The sequence below is a fragment of the Ochotona curzoniae genome, unplaced genomic scaffold, assembly GCF_017591425.1.
Source record: "Ochotona curzoniae isolate NIBS_2020 unplaced genomic scaffold, NIBS_Ocur_1.0 scaffold_1037, whole genome shotgun sequence".
In the NCBI taxonomy this organism is placed as follows: Eukaryota; Metazoa; Chordata; class Mammalia; order Lagomorpha; family Ochotonidae; genus Ochotona; species Ochotona curzoniae.
In genome coordinates this window covers 23847626-23865567 of record NW_024467083.1, presented here as the reverse complement: position 1 = coordinate 23865567, position 17942 = coordinate 23847626, and the positions used below count along the sequence as shown (strand labels likewise).

Below are 17942 nucleotides of genomic sequence, written 5' to 3'. Positions count from 1 at the left end.
AGTCTGGAGAGAAGACAAGACAGACACAAGGGTGGTGGTCCAGACCTAGGGGTTGGGCGTTGATCCCAGAAAGAAGCAGGGTTGAGATGTGATGAGATGCCGACTTTAGCAAAATCAAGCGTGCAATTGCTTTGCCAAGGATGGGGCCAGATATGAGTAAACGGACATTTGCATCATCCCAGAGTGTGATGACCGAGGAATAAACACAAGCACTGAGGATGAAGACGTGGAGACAGACTTCAGAGTTATTCAGAGGCTAGGACTGGAAGGCACTGCACCCAACAGTCGGAGAGGGAGGGGTAGAACAGAAGGAGCCATCGAAGATGACTTCTTGGTTTCTCAGCATGATGGCAGTGCCATGAATGATCATTGAGTGCCAAAGGGAGAACATGACTGAAAATTCTGACTAGGCTTTTGATATGTTGCACTTAACCTTTATATGATACAACCAAAAATAGCCCCCAGGCTGTATATATTCAGATGCTAATTCAGCAACGTGCTGTGGTGTGGGGACCCCATGGTATCAGGGACATGAGCAGAGAGATATGAAAGCTTACTGCTGTGGTCTAAACAGTTGTGATTCTTGCCCCCAGATTTGTACGTTGAAACCTAATGCCCAAGACGGTGATACCAAGGGGTGGGGCCTTTGGAAGGCGGCCAGAGGGAAACCATGCACCCTGCTGCCCTCTGAGGACACACAGGAGGAGCCATCTATGAGGAACAGGCCCATACCAGACCCCCAACTGCTGGCACCTTGATCTTGGGTTCCAAGCCTTCAGAATTGCATGCCTTAAGTTTTGCTGCTTATAAATCATTTAGCAGCCTTCTCAGATGGAGACACTTTCAGGAGAAAGCCCAGAACCTGGACAGCAATGCAAAATGTGGGTACTGCTTGAGAGAATGTCATGGGTAGGGGAAAATGACCAATGGGAGTGAGGAGACAATCCTGCCACACATGAAAGTGAAAGGCAGCCCTCCAAGGAAGTCAAACAATGCAAGGGTCAAGGAAGGTGTGGACCAGCAAGAAGCCATTAGTTCAGGGACCTGGATTCTAAATGCTGACCAGGTAAAAGAAAATTCCAGAAGTGGAGTGGAGTGGGACCAGAGGCAGTGGCCCAAGGAAGTGCCTAAACAAACAAACAAACAAACAAACAAACAAAAACTATTCCATCCAGGAACTCAGCTGAGCAGGAAAACATCAGCAGAGAAGACAGAAACATAATCACTCGCCCAGGAAAACAAGCTGATAGAAGACATTTGGGACAGAGACAGGATAGAAGGAGCCAGCAGTTAGAGGAAGTTCCGAGCTCAATGCAGGCACCAGGTTCTCCACTATCTGCCCTAGTCCCTCACTTCTCACATGTCCCTGTAATATTGACTCAACTGCTCACCTGCTGCTGTCGCTCACAGCTCCTAATCATAGTCATCCTTGAATTGTGTATTTTCTGTAATCACTTTGTAATCTCTTCCAGGGCAGGAAGCCCGTCTGAAGCATTTTTGTGGTGACCTGTGATGCTTTTGTCTTCTAGAACTGAGTTCCATTGTGATTGTTTATTTGTTTAAAGATTTATTTGTTTTTATTGCACAGTCAGATATACAGAGAGGAAGAGAAACAGAGAGGAAGATCTTCCTTCTGATGGTTCATTCCCCAAGTGGCCGCAACAGCCAGAGCTGAGACAATCTGAAGAAAGCAGCCAGGAGTTTCTTCCGGTTCTCCCACGTGGTTGCAAGGTCCCAAGATCTTGAGCCATCCTTGACTGATTTCGCAGGCCACAGCAAGGAGCTTGGTGGGAAGCGGGGCAGCTGGGATTAGAATCAGTGCCTATATGGGATCCTAGCACATTCCAGGCGAGAACTTTGGCCACTATGCCACTGTGCCAGACCCTGTGTTTATTTTTGAATGGAGCTGCAGTTTTTGGGATCATGGACACAAAGGGTGAACAGCGTGGTGACCTTTTACATAAGAATCTATGCTTGAACTACTGACTCCAACAGACAGCATATTGCAGCACGGTAGATGGCTCTGCCATGTCCGTGGCCATAATCCACTCTAGAACCAGCAGTCTGACCTCAGCACTGTGGTTTTACCTACTCTTGGCTGGCTCACTTGCTTGTTTCATTATCTACTCATAAAGTAGATACTACCAACATGTTTGTGTTAGTTTATGCTTTCGGAATGTGTGAATTCTCCAGCGCTACAATTTTGCAATAAAGTGTGATTCTATGAGGAATACTTACAGCAGTGGGGAAAATGACTTCCTTCCAGATCCTTGAGCATTTCAGAAACATCTATTAATATGCTAAGGAAATAACGCATCTCTCTTCTATCCACCGATTCCTAAATAACTCTTTCTTTGCTGGCTTCAGTTAAGTTGTTAAACATAAAATAAGTGGGTTTCTTTCCAAATAATTTTGTAATGTATAGTTGTCATCAGTTTAAATAGATTTCTTGGAGTTTGTGCCATGACATAGTAGGTTAAGCCTCCCCCTGTGGCACCAGCATCCCAAATGGGTGCCTATTCTAGTCCTGGCTGCTCCACTTCTGATTCAGGTGCCTGTTAGTGCGCCTGGAAAGCAGCCAAGAGTGGCCCAAGTCTTTGGGCTTGCATCCACGTGGAAGACTTGGAAGAAACTCCCAGCTTCAGACAGGCCCAGCTGCAGCTATTGCAGGCATGTGGGATGGAATCAGTGGATAGAAGCACTCTCTCTCTCCTCTCTTGTAACTCTGCCTTTCAAATAAAAACATAAATGAATCTTAAAAAAAAAAAAGCATTTCTTGGATCTGGTGCGGTAGTCTAGTGACTAAAGTCCTTGACTTAGACACACCGGGATCCCATATGGGTGCCGTTTCTAAACCTGACAGTTCCACTTCCCATCCAGCTTCCTGCTTGTGGCCTGGGAAAGCAGTTGAGGATAGCCCAAAGCCTTGGGATCCTGTACCCACATAGAAGACCCGAAAAAGGCTCCTGGCTCCTGGCTTCAGATTGGCACAACTCCAGCTGTTGCAGCCACTTGGGGAGTGAATCATCGGACGGAAGATCTTCCTCTCTGTCTCTCCTCCTCTTTGTATATCTGACTTTCCAATAAATAAAATGGATATTTAAAAAATATATTTAAAAAAGGACTTCGCACCTTACACTCAGATTCATGAGATTTCATTTAAACACTAAAGATTTTGTTTTTCCTGAGAACGGCACAATGTTTGCACATTGTCTTAAGGATCAGCATCCATTCACTCAATTATTCATTTATTTGTTAACTCTACTCTTTCCCAGGCCCTGTGCGAGGCCCTGGGCCAGAGCATCTGAGGAATCATCCGACATGGAGTTTACCTTCAAGAACCTCAGTCAAGAAGATGTGGATCCAAAGAGCTGAAGTGCTAAGGTGACACATTTTAGTGGAAGCATTTGCATCAGGACTGTAGCGCTCCGAGTTAGGACAGACTTCAGCAAAAGAAGCTGCCATTGTCATTACCCCTTCTAGATGGAGCTAGCAGGTCACGTGATGGTGGCTCATGCTTGCTTGAACTCTAAGCCAGAGAGCATTTCCCTGCAGAACTTTAAATATCTTGTTTCCATCTTCTTCTTGCTTTCTGTGATGCTATTGGGAAAGCCTAAAGCCATTGAATTTCTGAACCTTTTTATGTGACTTTTCTCTCTCTTTGGGCTCTAGTGTGTGACTTTTTCTTCTCTCAGGACTCTTACACTACAGTCTCCAGTTACTTGAAATTTTCCAATGACTTTCTTGAGTGTGTATCCATTTTTATTCTTAGTCTTGGGTGTTGGATGTGTTCTTTGAAGCTTACAACTTTAGTCCTTTCCTGCGAAAACGTTTAAAAATTATTTCACTTCTAATTTGCTCCTTTCTCTTTTCTGTCCCCCCACCCCGAACTCCTCTTGTTTAGTTTCATTCCAATGTGCTTTGCTTCCTGTGAGATTTACCACCGTCACGTCCCTGATTTCCAAGAATTTCATTTAGGCTCCTGCATGCTCCTTGTTTCATCCTGTTCTCTTTCCTTAGATGCAGTGTCTTCTCTTACAGATAAAGTTACGTGTTAATTCTCTTTCTACATATTCTCCACACAGTGTCTATGTGTAAGCTGTTTGTTGTTTTCATGTTTGTCATCCACACTGCCGGCTCTCCTTGGTGGTTTTCCTCTGACAGGATTTTTAGATCTGTCCCCATTCATCTGAGCAGATAACCTTCTCAAGTGCTTGAAGAGAGTCTCACACAAGTGTTGTATTATTATTGGAAAAAGTATGCATCCAGGCAAATAAATACATGGTCCACTCAATTAAGCTAAAAGTCTGTTCCTGATAGCACCTTCACCCAGATTTTCAAAAGTACAAGCCTTCTTAGAGACCTGACACAAAGGTTAGTCAGTAGCTTCGATGCTTACACCCGGTGAACACATGACAGAGAATATGAATGAATGAAATGATTCAGCACAGACAGACACACGAGTGGGTAGAGAGGCCCCGGGTGGAGACAGCACAAGCATCTGGAAGAGAGGACAGGAAGTAACAGTGGTTTGCAGGGCGACCTGGTGGTTTCATTGGCCACTGTCTTCCCATCCCTGCTGTTCGAGTACAATAGGTCTTGCACACTGGGGGCACATTTGTTGGCTCTGTGGCTCTGCCAGCAGCTGTCCATTTCACAGGTGACAACACCAGACCACCCACTCTGCCAGGGGAGAGAAGGAATATTCCATGAATTGGGCTGTGGCTCTTTAAGCCACTTTTTTCCTCCTGTCACTGGTTGTGAATCACATTGTGTTTTCTCCCCAACTCTCCTCCCCCATCTCCCTCTAACTCTTCTTCCCTTTCCATTGCCTGGGGAGGACAGCGTGTCTAGCAAAGTCCTTTTACTTCTTATCCCTGTTGGGTGCTGACCCATCTGCTCCTTGCAACAGGAGGGGATCCCTTCTCTGCCATCTCACAGCTGTCAGTCCCCCGCCACCTGGGAGTTCCCTCCAGAAACTTGACTATCAGCTTCCGCATGGCCTGGTGGCTGGCCAGAGTGGTGGATTCCTCCCAGGAGCTGCTGTAGCTTTTGGCAGCAGATCAGCTCTGCGGGTCATTGATTTCAACTGCTCAGCATCTTTGTCTCGGTTCTCCTTGTACATCTGCCTCTCTCAACTCAATTCTAATGACTTTCCTGGCACAAAGAGATGGAGAAAGTGTTGCCAAAGTCAATAATCGAGTTTCTGAAACCGGGTTGATTTTTTTTTTTTTTTTTTTTTTTGGTTTTTCAGTGTGGATGAGAATTGGATGGGCTCATATTGTGTTTTGTGTTTGAATTAGTGTGTGGTAAGATCATATGAGGAGGCCTGAGTTGGATCACTTTTGCTAACTATGTAGCCTCATTATTTTCTACTTCTTTTCTTGCTATTTCCATGCCTTTTTCATATCATTTGTTCATATCAAAAGACCAGATAAGCAAATTTTGTTAGGCACCTACTATGGATCTCAGCATTATGAAGGGAGATTTTATATATACATACACATATATATGTATATAGCTATATATAGCATCCAGTGCAGGAGAGGATTTGGAGGGCTAGGTAAGAAGTGTAAAAATGTAGTTACCCATTCATCCAAAGCAATGAATAATGCAACTCCCAAAAGTGGGAGAAGGAGCTGAGTGGCTAAGGATGTGTTTTCCTGGCTCTGTTCTCATTCTTCAGTGACTTGGGGCAAACTTTCTTGTGTTTCAGTTTCCTCATCTTTGAAAAGTGAATGATAATAGTGGTGTCCTAGAATTGTGGTGGGAATCCTATCAGATTGAGTATAAAGGACTTAGGAAGAGTCCCAGCTTCCAGGAAGCACCTAACAAATATTCATTCTTATTGTGACCTTGGAGACCTGTACCATTTTCTTGCCCAAGTGCCTCCTCTTCAGACGAAGGCACCATATGGTTTCCTTTATTGCACATAGGAGGTTAGTTATCTCCATACAATGCTGCCCTGACCTTGTCCAATAGCATGAGTGCTGATTCTGGAAACACAAGCCCAGTGTTGGCAACTGATTCCTGTCCAGTCTATTGTTGTGGGCTAAGGAGTTGATTAGCACTCTTTGGCCTGGGAAGGAACAGGAACTGGGCTTGTGGCTAAAAACACCTAGACTAATTGGACTCATCTGTATGCAATATCCTGGCTAAATTAGGACATGGTAGGAAGAGTATATAAGGAGAGGTGAAGGAGCAATAAGGAGCGATTTCATAGAGACTTCTGCCATCAGTGGTCTCTTGTCAGTGCTTCATCCCCAGACCCTCTCCCTGTCTACGTTACTGGCACTGCTGGTCAGAGCAGTCTACCACATAAAGAAAAGTCCCTCTCATATCACACTGGGAATGGCTTTGTTTTCAGTCCTTGAATTTCTCAGAATTTAGTTATCCAGCCTCCATCAGCATTCAGTTGCATGATGAGACCTTTGGGTTCAGTGGTGTCAGGATGATGCAGTGAAGAGCCCACGGTGAGGAGTCAAACAGACTTAATGAGAATCCTAAGCCTTCACATTTCATGTGTGTGGTGATCTCAGCCAACTCCTTGACGTCTCTAAGGCTTAAGTTACTCCTTTGGGTATTATATGGATGGTAAGAACATCATCACTTTTGCATTGGAGTCACAGTTGACATGTGGAAATTAAATAATTTTTTTCTTTTATTTGGTATATTTGTTTATTTGAAAGGCAGAGTCAGAGAGAAAGGGAGAGAAAATCTATCCATTGATTTATTCCCCAAAGGCTGCAATAACCAGGACTGAGTCAGACTGAAGCCAGGAGACAGGAGCTTCTTTCAGATCTTCCAGATCCACTTGTGCCATCTTTCACTGCTTTCTCAGATTCATTAGCAAGGGGCTGGATCAGGAAAAGATCAGCCAGGGCTTGAACAAGATGGTACCATATGAGATGCCAGGATTGCAGGTAGCCACTTACTACACTATATCATAGCATGACCCCCTAAATAACGATTTGTGCTGGTTCTGAGTGTTCCCTGTTATCTATAAGCACCTTTCATCCTGAATACGCACCTCTGCAAGGGCAAAGAAGAATGCTTCTCTTCTCCCTGTGTTGCAGAAGTAAGCGATGACCCAAGAGGTCAACTGAGACCACAAAGCTTGACATAGGCAGCAGCAGGACTCAGCACCAACAAACTTTAAAACTCCTGAACAATCCTTATGGCCAGTTTCTAGACAAGACCAAACAAATGTCCTCATCAGGGAGAAGTGGCAAAAATAACGAAGGGTAACTGAAAATCACACCATATCTAGAAAGAACAAGGAAGCCGATGGTCCAGAACCCCCCTAGTAGAATGGTGTGTGAATGTGGACACCTTCAACTTACCCCAGAACTAGGACATGAGTGCAGATGGAGAGTGAGCCGAGCAGAGGGCCGTTGAGCGAGGCCCAGACTGGAGCTCACATGAAGGGTTGGGGAAGGTGATTGGGAAGATGAATGTGGTTATTAAGACAATAATCATTGTGTTTATGTAACCATAGGCCAGGGAGCCAGCCGTTCCCAGGGAGCAGTCATACAGCAGGAAGCAATTGGCCAGGATGGGAAAGATGCATCACCAGCAGTGCATCCTCCTCTTCCTGACTTCCTGAGCCTGAATGACTTAGAAGGACCTGAGCAGCCGTGCGCAGAGCCCAGGCCTTTAAATGGGAAAAAGTGTCCAGGTTGATACCCAGGTTCGGAGTGAGCCAACCACCTGCTGCCATCCCCCCATGCCTAGCGTGACCTGGCCGCTCTGCCTGCACCCTGAAACCTTTCCCTCGCCATGGGTGGAAAATGGGAAAGATCAGTTGGCATCTTCTTCTCCAGCTTTTGATGGTACACATGGCAGGATCTGGGAGTCTATAGCACAGGGATGTGCTGCATGCTCAGGATCTCCCAATTTTGAGAAGTTGGGACTGTGATTGATGGGTTTTGGAAGAGAATGGGGCATGTACCCTCCCCTACATTTCTGCATCTCTAAGGGCCCAACTGTGGGGGACCATGCACTATTCATGTCCACAGAATGCCATGGAGCTGACCTTTTTGGTAGTTCAGTATACCAGGTGTGGACTGTCATCCTACAGGTACAACTGTGAAAAGTAAGGACCCAGACCCCAGAGGACAGCTGCACTGGTAAGCAGCAGCATTCTAGCTTTGTGTTTTTGAGGAGACCTTTTAATTCTTTCCTAATAATGACTTACTGCTGTTAAAGTATTGGTGGGTGCATATCATCTAGATGTTCTTCAGGATTTAATACAATCTGATTTATTCCCAAAGAAATTTTCTTATCATCTGGGTCAGCTTTCGACTTACATTGGGAGCTCTATACATTGATCACTATCTCTACGGAGACAAGTGCCGGACCTATTTATCCCTGGGCCTTCGTGCCTTGTACAGTCTGCCATCTGCCATCTCCTCTCTTGATTGATAGAAGGGAAAGAATGTCTGAAGATCTGAGAAATGAGAGAAGAAGGTGGAGCTCTCTCCTTGAGAGAAAGGAAGGATATGAAAGAGCATGAGGTGAAGAATGAAGATGGCATGATACGAAGGGAGGTGTAGCTGTCACACCTGCCCCAAAGTACATGATGTACTTGGAGTGGGTCTATCCTGGCAACCAATGGTCAAAGGCCTGGGATGGGGCTAATGGGAGAGGACTGCAGAGATGGAGCAGGGATGGCCTGGAACAGCCAAAGGAAAGAAACATCTAGAAGACCATTGCATTGTGTCTCCAATCCCTCAGTGATGCTGCCCCTGGAAGCAGTGCTCCCAGTGGGTTATGAATCCTCGTTGGTGCTTCTTTTCAATCAGCTACTGAGAAAAGGGACAGGACTAAGTCCCCAAGCTTCAGAACATGACCTACCAGAAGGAAAGCAGCTTCAGCTGTACGAATCCACAGAACGTGCACTGAGGTATGTGCTGTGGGCTACAGTATATTGAATTCAGAATTTAAGTAAAAGCAATTGGGACAAAGGAGTTATTATGGTTTTTTGAATGTACTGACAGCTGAGGGTTTTTTTTTTTAAAGATTTGATTTATTTTTATTTGAATGAAGTCTACAAAGAAAGAAGAAGAAATAGAGAGACAGAGAGAGAAGGTCTTCCATTTGCTGGTTTACTCTGGCTGCAATGGCTGGGGCTGATGTGATCTGAAGCCAGAAGCTTTTTCTGGGTTTCCCACATGGCTGCTAGGGCTCAAGGGTACTACTTTCCCAGTCCATAAGCAGGAAACTGGATCAGAAGTAGAGCAGCTAGAACAGGAACTGGCACCCACATAGGATGATAGCACTGCAGGTGAAAGATTAATCCTATAAGCAACCATGCCAGCCCTGGTGACTAAATTTTGAAGCCAACATTTGTAAGGCACTATGTAATTTAAAACAATCTTATGAACCATTTATTTAGTTTTTGAAATGACCTTATGAACTCCATTTTATAAAGGTAACACTGAGGCTTCAAAAAAAGTCAAATAAGATCATATAGTCAACAAGTGGTCAGGAGAATCTCTGGGTTATTTTCTCATACAGACTCTTTTTTTGTGGTACCAATCAAGGATATCATAAGTCTATAACCTGAAGTTCATAAATGCTCTCAGTGAATAAGTGAACCTGCTAAGGGTGTTTGCAAAACTAGCATGAAAGGTGCATGTGTACTTTTGTTTGGGATGGAGTCCATCATTGGACTAGATTCACAACACACAGAAGATAGAAAAGCACTGATTAAAGGGAAAGCTGTCAACTGCCTTCTGTACATGCCAGTGTCACAGCAAATCTAAGTGAAATGATTAGTTCAAGCTCAACAACCCCAAAACAAAGCCCCTGATAACTAATTTTGGCATCAGGCTACAAAAACATTCAGAGCAATTGAACCCTCACTTTTATCAGGATATTTGGGCTCTGTGTAGACACACCCTGGCTCTCTCTTGTCCTTACTGTTTTTGTGTCTTTCTTTTCCTCATCCTCATACATGCTCGGGAGGAGAGACAGTAAGAGATATCTTTTCTCTTTAGAATGGGAGTATATGACTCTGCATCTGCTCACATCACTGTACTTTGATAACCACATTCTAGTCATGAGGGAAAATAGTTGACATGATGGATGTCTGAGCAGAGGTACAGAAAAACCTTGGGTCCTGAAAAGGTTGTTGAAATGATGAATTAAGCAAAGCATGCATTTGGCATACTGGTTAATATACCACTTGGGATGCCCACATCCCATATCCAATGCCTGAGTTTGAGTGCTCGCTCTTCTGATCCAGCTCCCTGTTAATGCGCATCCTAGCAGGCAGCAGGTGCTTGGGGCCATACCACCTATGTAGGAGAGCCAGATACGCTTGTTGGCTCTTGGCTTCAGCTTGGTCCAGTCCCAGCTATTGTAAACATGTGGGCAACAAACCAGTAAATGGAAAAGCTCTCTCTCTCCTTCTCTCTCTCTCTCTCTCTCCCCTTTTTAAATAAATAAAAATAAATAAAAATAAATAAATATTCTTAAATATATAGATAGTGAACTAACCAACCATGGAGCTTCTCTCCCCAGACAGCTAATGATGTAAGATAGAAAACTTTCGCATTTCTCATGCTATTTTGGATGGAGTTGACCGTCACTTGTTGGCAGCAATAAACCAACCAGTATAAGCTTGTGCCACGGAACCCTCTTCTGCAAAATGTCTTCAAGTAAGACTGTTTTTCTCTCTTTGAGATAAACCAACTTACCAGAAATAAACAGCGGGGCAACTGGGCCAATGACCAGAATAGGAAGACTCCAAATAGATCTTGTGGGTTAGCCTGCTCACCCCAAACTGCAAACCTTTTTTAAAAAGGGAATTTGGGGGCTTTTTATTTGGGTGACCAATGGAGCGATACAGTTATGTGAAGAAGCTTTGCAAATCTACAAATACTTGACTCAAATTTATTTAAAATTTTGCTTTACAATTAATTCTTCAGGTCAAAAGATATTCACACTTGAATATGTTATATGTCAGACCTCTGCACACTAGAGACAACAGGGTATTAAATGATACTTTCAATTTTTCAGTGCTTCTGTGCTTCTATCTCATGCTGAATTCACTTTGTGAATATTTGTTTGTTCAGAATGCCTCAGCTAAGTACTGGTCATTTCTCTGTTATTATCTTTTTTCCAAACCAATGCAAAATATTTATTCCAAGTTAGTTATTTTATGCAGTAGTTTCTCCCCCTCAATAGACTTGTGATAACCACATCTTTTAAATCTGTAAATAATGTTATCAAAATAATGTTGAAATGTCACAAAAATTTTTATTTTACAATCCACCCTGAATATCAAAGCTGCAAGAATAACACATTTCCTATATCCAAATATTTTACAACTGTACCCAAAAAGTAAGATGAAAAATGAAACAAAACAAAAAAACACAAACAAAAAAAAACTTATGCTTGGTTAAGAGCTAAGTTACCCAAGCAGCCAAAAATAAAATAAAATATCCAAATTATTAGCATTAATTTAATACAATTATAACCTCAATAGTCACTTTGTGATTAACAATGATTTCTTGGGCCCGGCGCGGTGGCGCAAGTGGTTAAGTCCTCGCCTTGCACGCCCGGGATCCCATATGGGCGCCGGTTCTAATCCCGGCAGCCCCGCTTCCCTTCCAGCTCCCTGCCTGTGGCCTGGGAAAGCAGTGGAGGACGGCCCAAAGCTTTGGGAACCTGCACCCGCGTGGGAGACCCGGAAGAGGCTCCTGGCTTCGGATCGGCATAGTATCGGCCCGTTGCGCTCACTTGGGGAGTGAATCATCGGATGGAAGATCTTCCTCTCTGTCTCTCCTCTCTGTATATCTGCCTTTCCAATAAAAATAAATCTTTAAAAAAAAAAAAAAAACAATGATTTCTTGAGCACAGAGTGAGCGCCCAAGGGTGGAGCAGAAACTGGACCAGGGGCTGCTCTGCCTTCCCACACTGCCAGCTCCCACCTGTGCATTGCCCCACATGTACTGGGGGCGTGTGCATACATGCATTGTACAAATCTCCACCCCCAACCTCTTTCTATTAAGCAGATAACATGGAAAACAACAACAAAAGCTAAACAAGCCAATCGCTTTCTCTTTGGGTTGATTATTTCCCGTGTGCATGAATTCAATAAAAAGGTAAGGAAAGGAAAAGAGCAATCTCTCGTACACTTCCTCAGGACACAAGCTGAGGTTGCTGGGTCAGATGTAACCGTGAGTATCTGCATGTCTACTTCCAGGTATCGTCATCTGATGTTTTGCTGCTACTGGTCTCTGTGTCGGAGTCCTCCACCTCTGCTTTACCAGTGCTCCTTCAAGAGGAGAAGAGGCAGGAACTGCGACTCCACAAGAAACCATTTTTTCCTAAAGCCATTTCTCCTTAGCTGCTCTGTCTTCATGTGGAACTCTTTGAGTTCATCTTCCGTTAGAGGAAGGCAGTTCTCATCATTTTCAGGATATTCCTGCCATCCCATCGCTTTCAATAACCTGTGTTCTGCTTCTGGAGAGTGTGAGAGGACTTCCCCTTCTTCCACTGCAGGGAGAGAAAGACCATTCTGATGACAGCTTTCTCCATTTTCCTTTGGTTCAGGTATGATATTGCCCTCCAAACTCTCAGATTTGTCACAGCCTCTGTTCTCTGAGAAGTCTCCATTCCGGTTATCCTTCAGAGTTTTCAGGAACTCACTCTTCCTGTCAGTGGTTTGGCGGGTCAACTTGGTCAGATGAGAGGAGCTGATCTCAATCGGAGGAGTGGTGCTGACTCTCTTTGGGATAGTTTACAAGTGCAGCACCAGCCAGTACCACTGGCTTAGTAACAGACAGGCCTGGTGAAGGCAGACTCCCGGTTAAAGGAAACGGAGCCCGACTTGTGTTCCATTCTGTTAGATTTCCATGCATTGGGCTTGGAAGGAGGTGGCGCAGGCTTATGAACCAAGTCCTTATAGAAACTTGGAACCATGGTTGATGCTTTGTTCCCATTTGCATGGTGAGATCCTGGGGAGGTAACCGCGGCAGAGAAAGCAGCAACAGGATCCTCTTTGGAAACTTTTTGATGACTAACATCTTGGAAGATTGTTTGGCACTAGGCAGACTTTCCCACACTCCAGAAAGGGTCCCAATGGGTCTGCATGGCTGATTCTGTTTGCCAGCTTCTGGATTCAAAGAAGGAAAATCTTCCTCTTTAAACTGTAATCTTTCCACCTTGTCTTCTTTCTTTTCTTCCCTAATCCCTGTTGGAGGCTTTTCTTGAAAGGCACAGCCTTTCTGGGTGTGCAGGCTGCCATTCCAGTGTCGATGGTTCCCAGGTGAGGTTAGGAATGGATGCCGAGTCAGCAAATATGCACAACCCACCACAAGGCAAAACACATGTTGTCCTGGTTAGCGCTAAGAAACGTCCCCCACGAGCTCATTTGAAAATACTGGCTTCATTCCTTCTTATGCAGCTAATGCTGTGTTGGTACTGGGAAGTCTGTGAGGTTAGCAGGTAGAGGTTTTTTGGACCTGAAGAGGGAAGAGCTCCTTAAACAAATGTGCTGATCAATTTTTCATGGCGCTGAGGAATCATGGGAAATCCTCAATCTCCATGTTTGTGTCAACAATATTAGATCTCTAAGAACCTAGAGTCTGTGTAAATGATTATTTATTAAAATATCCTCTGCCCACACCTCATTGCCATTGTCAGTATTCCTAACAGCAGTTGGTAATGACCAACATTTTCCCACACCTTAAGTGATATTTGCATCAGTTTGATATGGTGGGAAAAATGATACTGTTAACAACAATTGTACTTTAAAGGGAAGACACACTGAAAGTTTAAGGACAGATGGTAGGGGAAGTGTCAACTTAAACAGGCAGAATTTCAAACTTGAAGCTAGCACTGACAGGTAACGAATCCACAGGAATGTTTGTCTTAAGTTTGTATCTCTGGTTGCATTCCCTTGTGGGAACACAAGGCCTGCCTATTTCTGAAGGAAGCTACTCCTTGCACAACTTCAGGTGCCTCCCCTTTCAGGCTATGTAAAGCAAAGTTTTCTTCTAAAATGAAGAAATTGTCATGGAGAACCTGTTGTGTTCTAAGCTGTATAGTAGGTGTTTGGGACATAAGCATCGTATTTTACATTGACGTGCTTGTGTATCAACTAGCAGAGATGGACCTTTCGACTTTTAATGGGAACAGTCTCTGTAGTAGCATTGTGAACTAAGTGCAGTGAGAAGACTAGGGAGACAGAGCATGATCCTGTGTGATATAGGCATGGGATAGGGAGGGTGAGGGTGGAGAAGGAGTGGGAAGAGTCTCCACAGACAGAGGGGAGGTAGCCTTGAAACGGTAGATGTCACAAGCACAAAACTGTGAAAACATATCTAGAAAACTGCATGCTTTTTGCGTAAATTGGAGAGCTATATACTTGAGAGAAGAGTGGTTAAGAGTAGCTGGGACAGTTTGACTCATTTTGAAAGGTTTGGATGTCTTGTCTACAGGACAGAACTAGAAATGTAAGGCAAGACTGTTGGACTTCATGGGTATGTGTTTACAATCAGCTTTTATGTTCCTAATCCCTGTCTGGCTTTTCCCACAGAGGCAGGAAGCCTGGGAACTACTTATCCCATATCCCTTCACCTTCAGGATCTGAACACCATTGCCACTAAACCAGGGGGCACCCTTTTGTTCAAAGTGCAAAGACAGAGTCAGCAGAAGCCCTGGCATGCTCCCTCTGGCTGTGACTTGTAGCTCCTGGGGCTTCTGCAGAAACTAAGATTTAACAGCACCTCCAACATACACCTCCTCTCCCCGCCCATTGCTGCACTACAGATGTGCTCCTCCAGGAAGCCTGGGTACAACACAACCACCCATTGTGAAGCATAGCTGTGTTCCTCTGGGAGGCCTGGGGGGGCCACAGCAGCAGCATGATTTGAAGGACCTTGACCGTACTTCCCACCTGAATGCCTCAGCCCTGCTGTATATTGTAATTCCTTGTATTCTCCATCATGGTATTCATGATACTACCGCTTCAATCATTCTGCATTAAATGAATTAGAAAAGTGTGCCCTATGGTATATTTAGTGTGAATACCTTTTGGGCAACTGTTAAAAATGTACTAAGAATAACCTCCATATCAGGCTCTTCTTGGACATTGGGATGAGGGATGATAGGATGGGAAAAGGGCGGGCCAGGGCAGAGGCATCTGAGACCCCACTAACTTGCTATTGTCCCACATAAGCCACCACACATTGCTTTAAGGAGCCTGATTTCTAACTCAGAAAACTCTAAACATGTTACTTCTGACCATATATCCTGGGGAGTCTGGGTAGGGGCCAGAAAACACAGTGGATAACCGGGGGACAACCATAATCACCTGTCTCTTTGAGTGGACAAGAAGGCCTTGAGTGTAGAACCCACTTTTCTTGTATCTTCTTAGGTAGGACTCTTCTGAGTTAGGACTCTTAGCTATGAAATGAAGTGTTGTGCATTGTAGAATGGAAAACAAAGCCAATTAAGATCTTTAAACAATTATAACTTTGTCCTTAGGCTGGTAGGTGACAGGGAAGCCTACACTGAAGTGAGACCACTGAAGGTGGTTAAACTTGAGACAGTCAACAAGATGGCCCAGGATTGTGGACAGTGGCTGGGGCAGTGAAAGCCCCTAGGCACTGGAACCCCATCTGTCTTCTGGGATCCATATGCAACACTCGTAATAAAGATTAACATATGGGCACACTTGGTGATTAACATATGGGCATCACCTGGTGATGAAGAAAACAAAAGTCTTGCCCAATGGTGCCATACAGAACAGAGCTGAGAAGAAGGGCTATGAGAAGCCATCGGAAATCTAATTGAAATGAAGTCATGAAGGCCAAGGAAGGAGTGTTTCAAATGGAGGCAATGGACAGCAGTGTATTACCTGCTGCAGAAGGGCAAGCATTTGGTACAGCAGATAAGACGCTGGTTGAGCTGCCTGCATCTCTTTTGGAGGGGTAGTGGTTGGGCCCCAGCTCACCTCTGGATTCCAGCTTCCTCAGAAACAGTATATGATGGCTCAAGTGCTTGGGGCTCTGCCCCTGTGTATGAGACCTAGCATGAGTTCCAGGCACCCAGCTTTAGCTTGGCACAGCTCTGGCTGTGACAGGTATTTGAGGAGGGAACCTGTGGATGAAATCTCTCTCTCTCTCTAAGGCAAATAAATAAGATCTTACAAGTGCTGTGGAAACATTGTAGCAGTTGCAAAACATTTAGCTATAAGTAAAAGCATTTAGTTACAAGTGATGCTGGTTAAAGGGGGGTGGGGTTTCCACCTTGTTGTTTGTTTGGTGCATGGGAGAAAACCCAGAGATTCATGCAGTATAACAATGCTGTCAGAGATTCAGCTCCTTTTCTTTTCCGTTCCTTGTTTATTGGATTTCCTAGTGTCACAAAATAGATGCTGGGCCTCCAGGTAATTGTACCCATATCCACAGCAGAAAAAGTAGGGAGGAGCAAAGGAAGAAAGAACAGGCCAGCTAAATCTGTTGATTTTTTTTCAAGTAAAAGTTTCCCGCAAAAAGCTTTCTAAATTTCCACTTTTCGATGAGATCTAGGTCATATGTTCGCCTCTGGATTGATTTCTGACTCAGAGTCTCAGATTCCAGCAGTGTTATCATTAGTTAGATCCATCCTGAATGCATAGGGAGGGTTTACATGAGACCTCAGTCCCCGGAGGGTGACTTACAGAACTGTGACTGCGAGAGGGGAAGAGATGGACTAGATGGCAGACCGATGTGGATGGTGCCTGTTACAGAACAAGTTCCATGTTGAAAAGACTTGATTGGAATCAGCTGTATGATTTGTAAGCCCCGGTGCAATGGGGCTTGCTCATGGTTCTAAATGGCTAATGGCTTGCTCATGGTTCTAAATCAGAAGACAGCAACAAGAGCATTCAACCAGTTCTTAGTTCATGGCCCTGTGTGATCTCATGGAGACCTCCTCTTTCATCCATGGACCCTGGACTCTAGGCTGTCTACTGAACTGGGTAGCAGAGTGCTCCTGGGTCAGCTCAGGTGAACAGGAAAGGAGAATGCAGCAGGCTGAGCAGTGAATGGAAGGACTATATGGAGGCAGAACCAAAACTCCTTGGAGAAAATAGAGATGAGAGAAGCTGGCAAGGCTGAGAGCAAAAGGAAAGAGAAGTAGAAGCAAAGGATTCCGGACAAATGGTCACACAGGTACTTCCTGTCTCTCCATCTGGGGCCAGCTTGAGCTGGAGCATGGGGGTCACTTGATGTTAACCTGGTGGGAGAGAGGCTTGGGCTGAGAGATGCACTTACCCCTCCTCCAGCCAGAGCCTACTGCGGTGGAGGTAGCAGCCAGCATGGCGGAGCACTGGTTTCCAATCCCAACACTGTCTTGGATTAGCAAAACTCCAACTTCCTGCACCTGTGAGTCTGCCTGCTAACAGACAGTAGCAAGGCATGTGTCTACCACCTGCAAACAGTGACTTGTTACAGAGTGAAGGCATGGCCTCCTACCTAGCCCTCCACCACAGCTGATCCCGGTCCCTTGGTACTTATTCCCAAGAGTTTTCAATTTCCAGAGATGCCATAAATCTATCATTACACAGTCACAGAGTGGTGGCTGGGATGGTGCAGGAAAGGGAAGGAAAGAGTTGAGGGGGCTTCCATCCAGGTAGACCCACTTGGTTTCCCTCCCAGCCCTGCCTTTGCCATCTCTTGGAGGCTTGTGCCACTTGGGGATGTAAACAATGGCTCGGTGATGTCACTGTAAATTTCCTTTCCCAGAAGATGCAGCAGACAGTAGCTTCTGGGCAAACAGTGACTTGAGCAATAAATATTGGCAGAGGACAGAGAGTTTTTAATGGCAAAGCTTTGTGAACCTGCAGCAGCTGGGCTGTAAATTGCAAAACAAGGAGGAATCTTGTTCTTCAGATTCGAAGGCAGATTCATCATTCCCCCTTAAAGTAGTCATGCCAAAGCCTG

General features: G+C 44.8%; 1 pseudogene; it reads right to left on the bottom strand.

Annotated features, from left to right (window-relative positions):
• Positions 1–12204: 12204 nt before the first annotated feature.
• Positions 12205–17319, bottom strand: LOC121168729 (annotated as a pseudogene).
• Between the last annotated feature and the right edge of the window lie 623 nt (positions 17320–17942).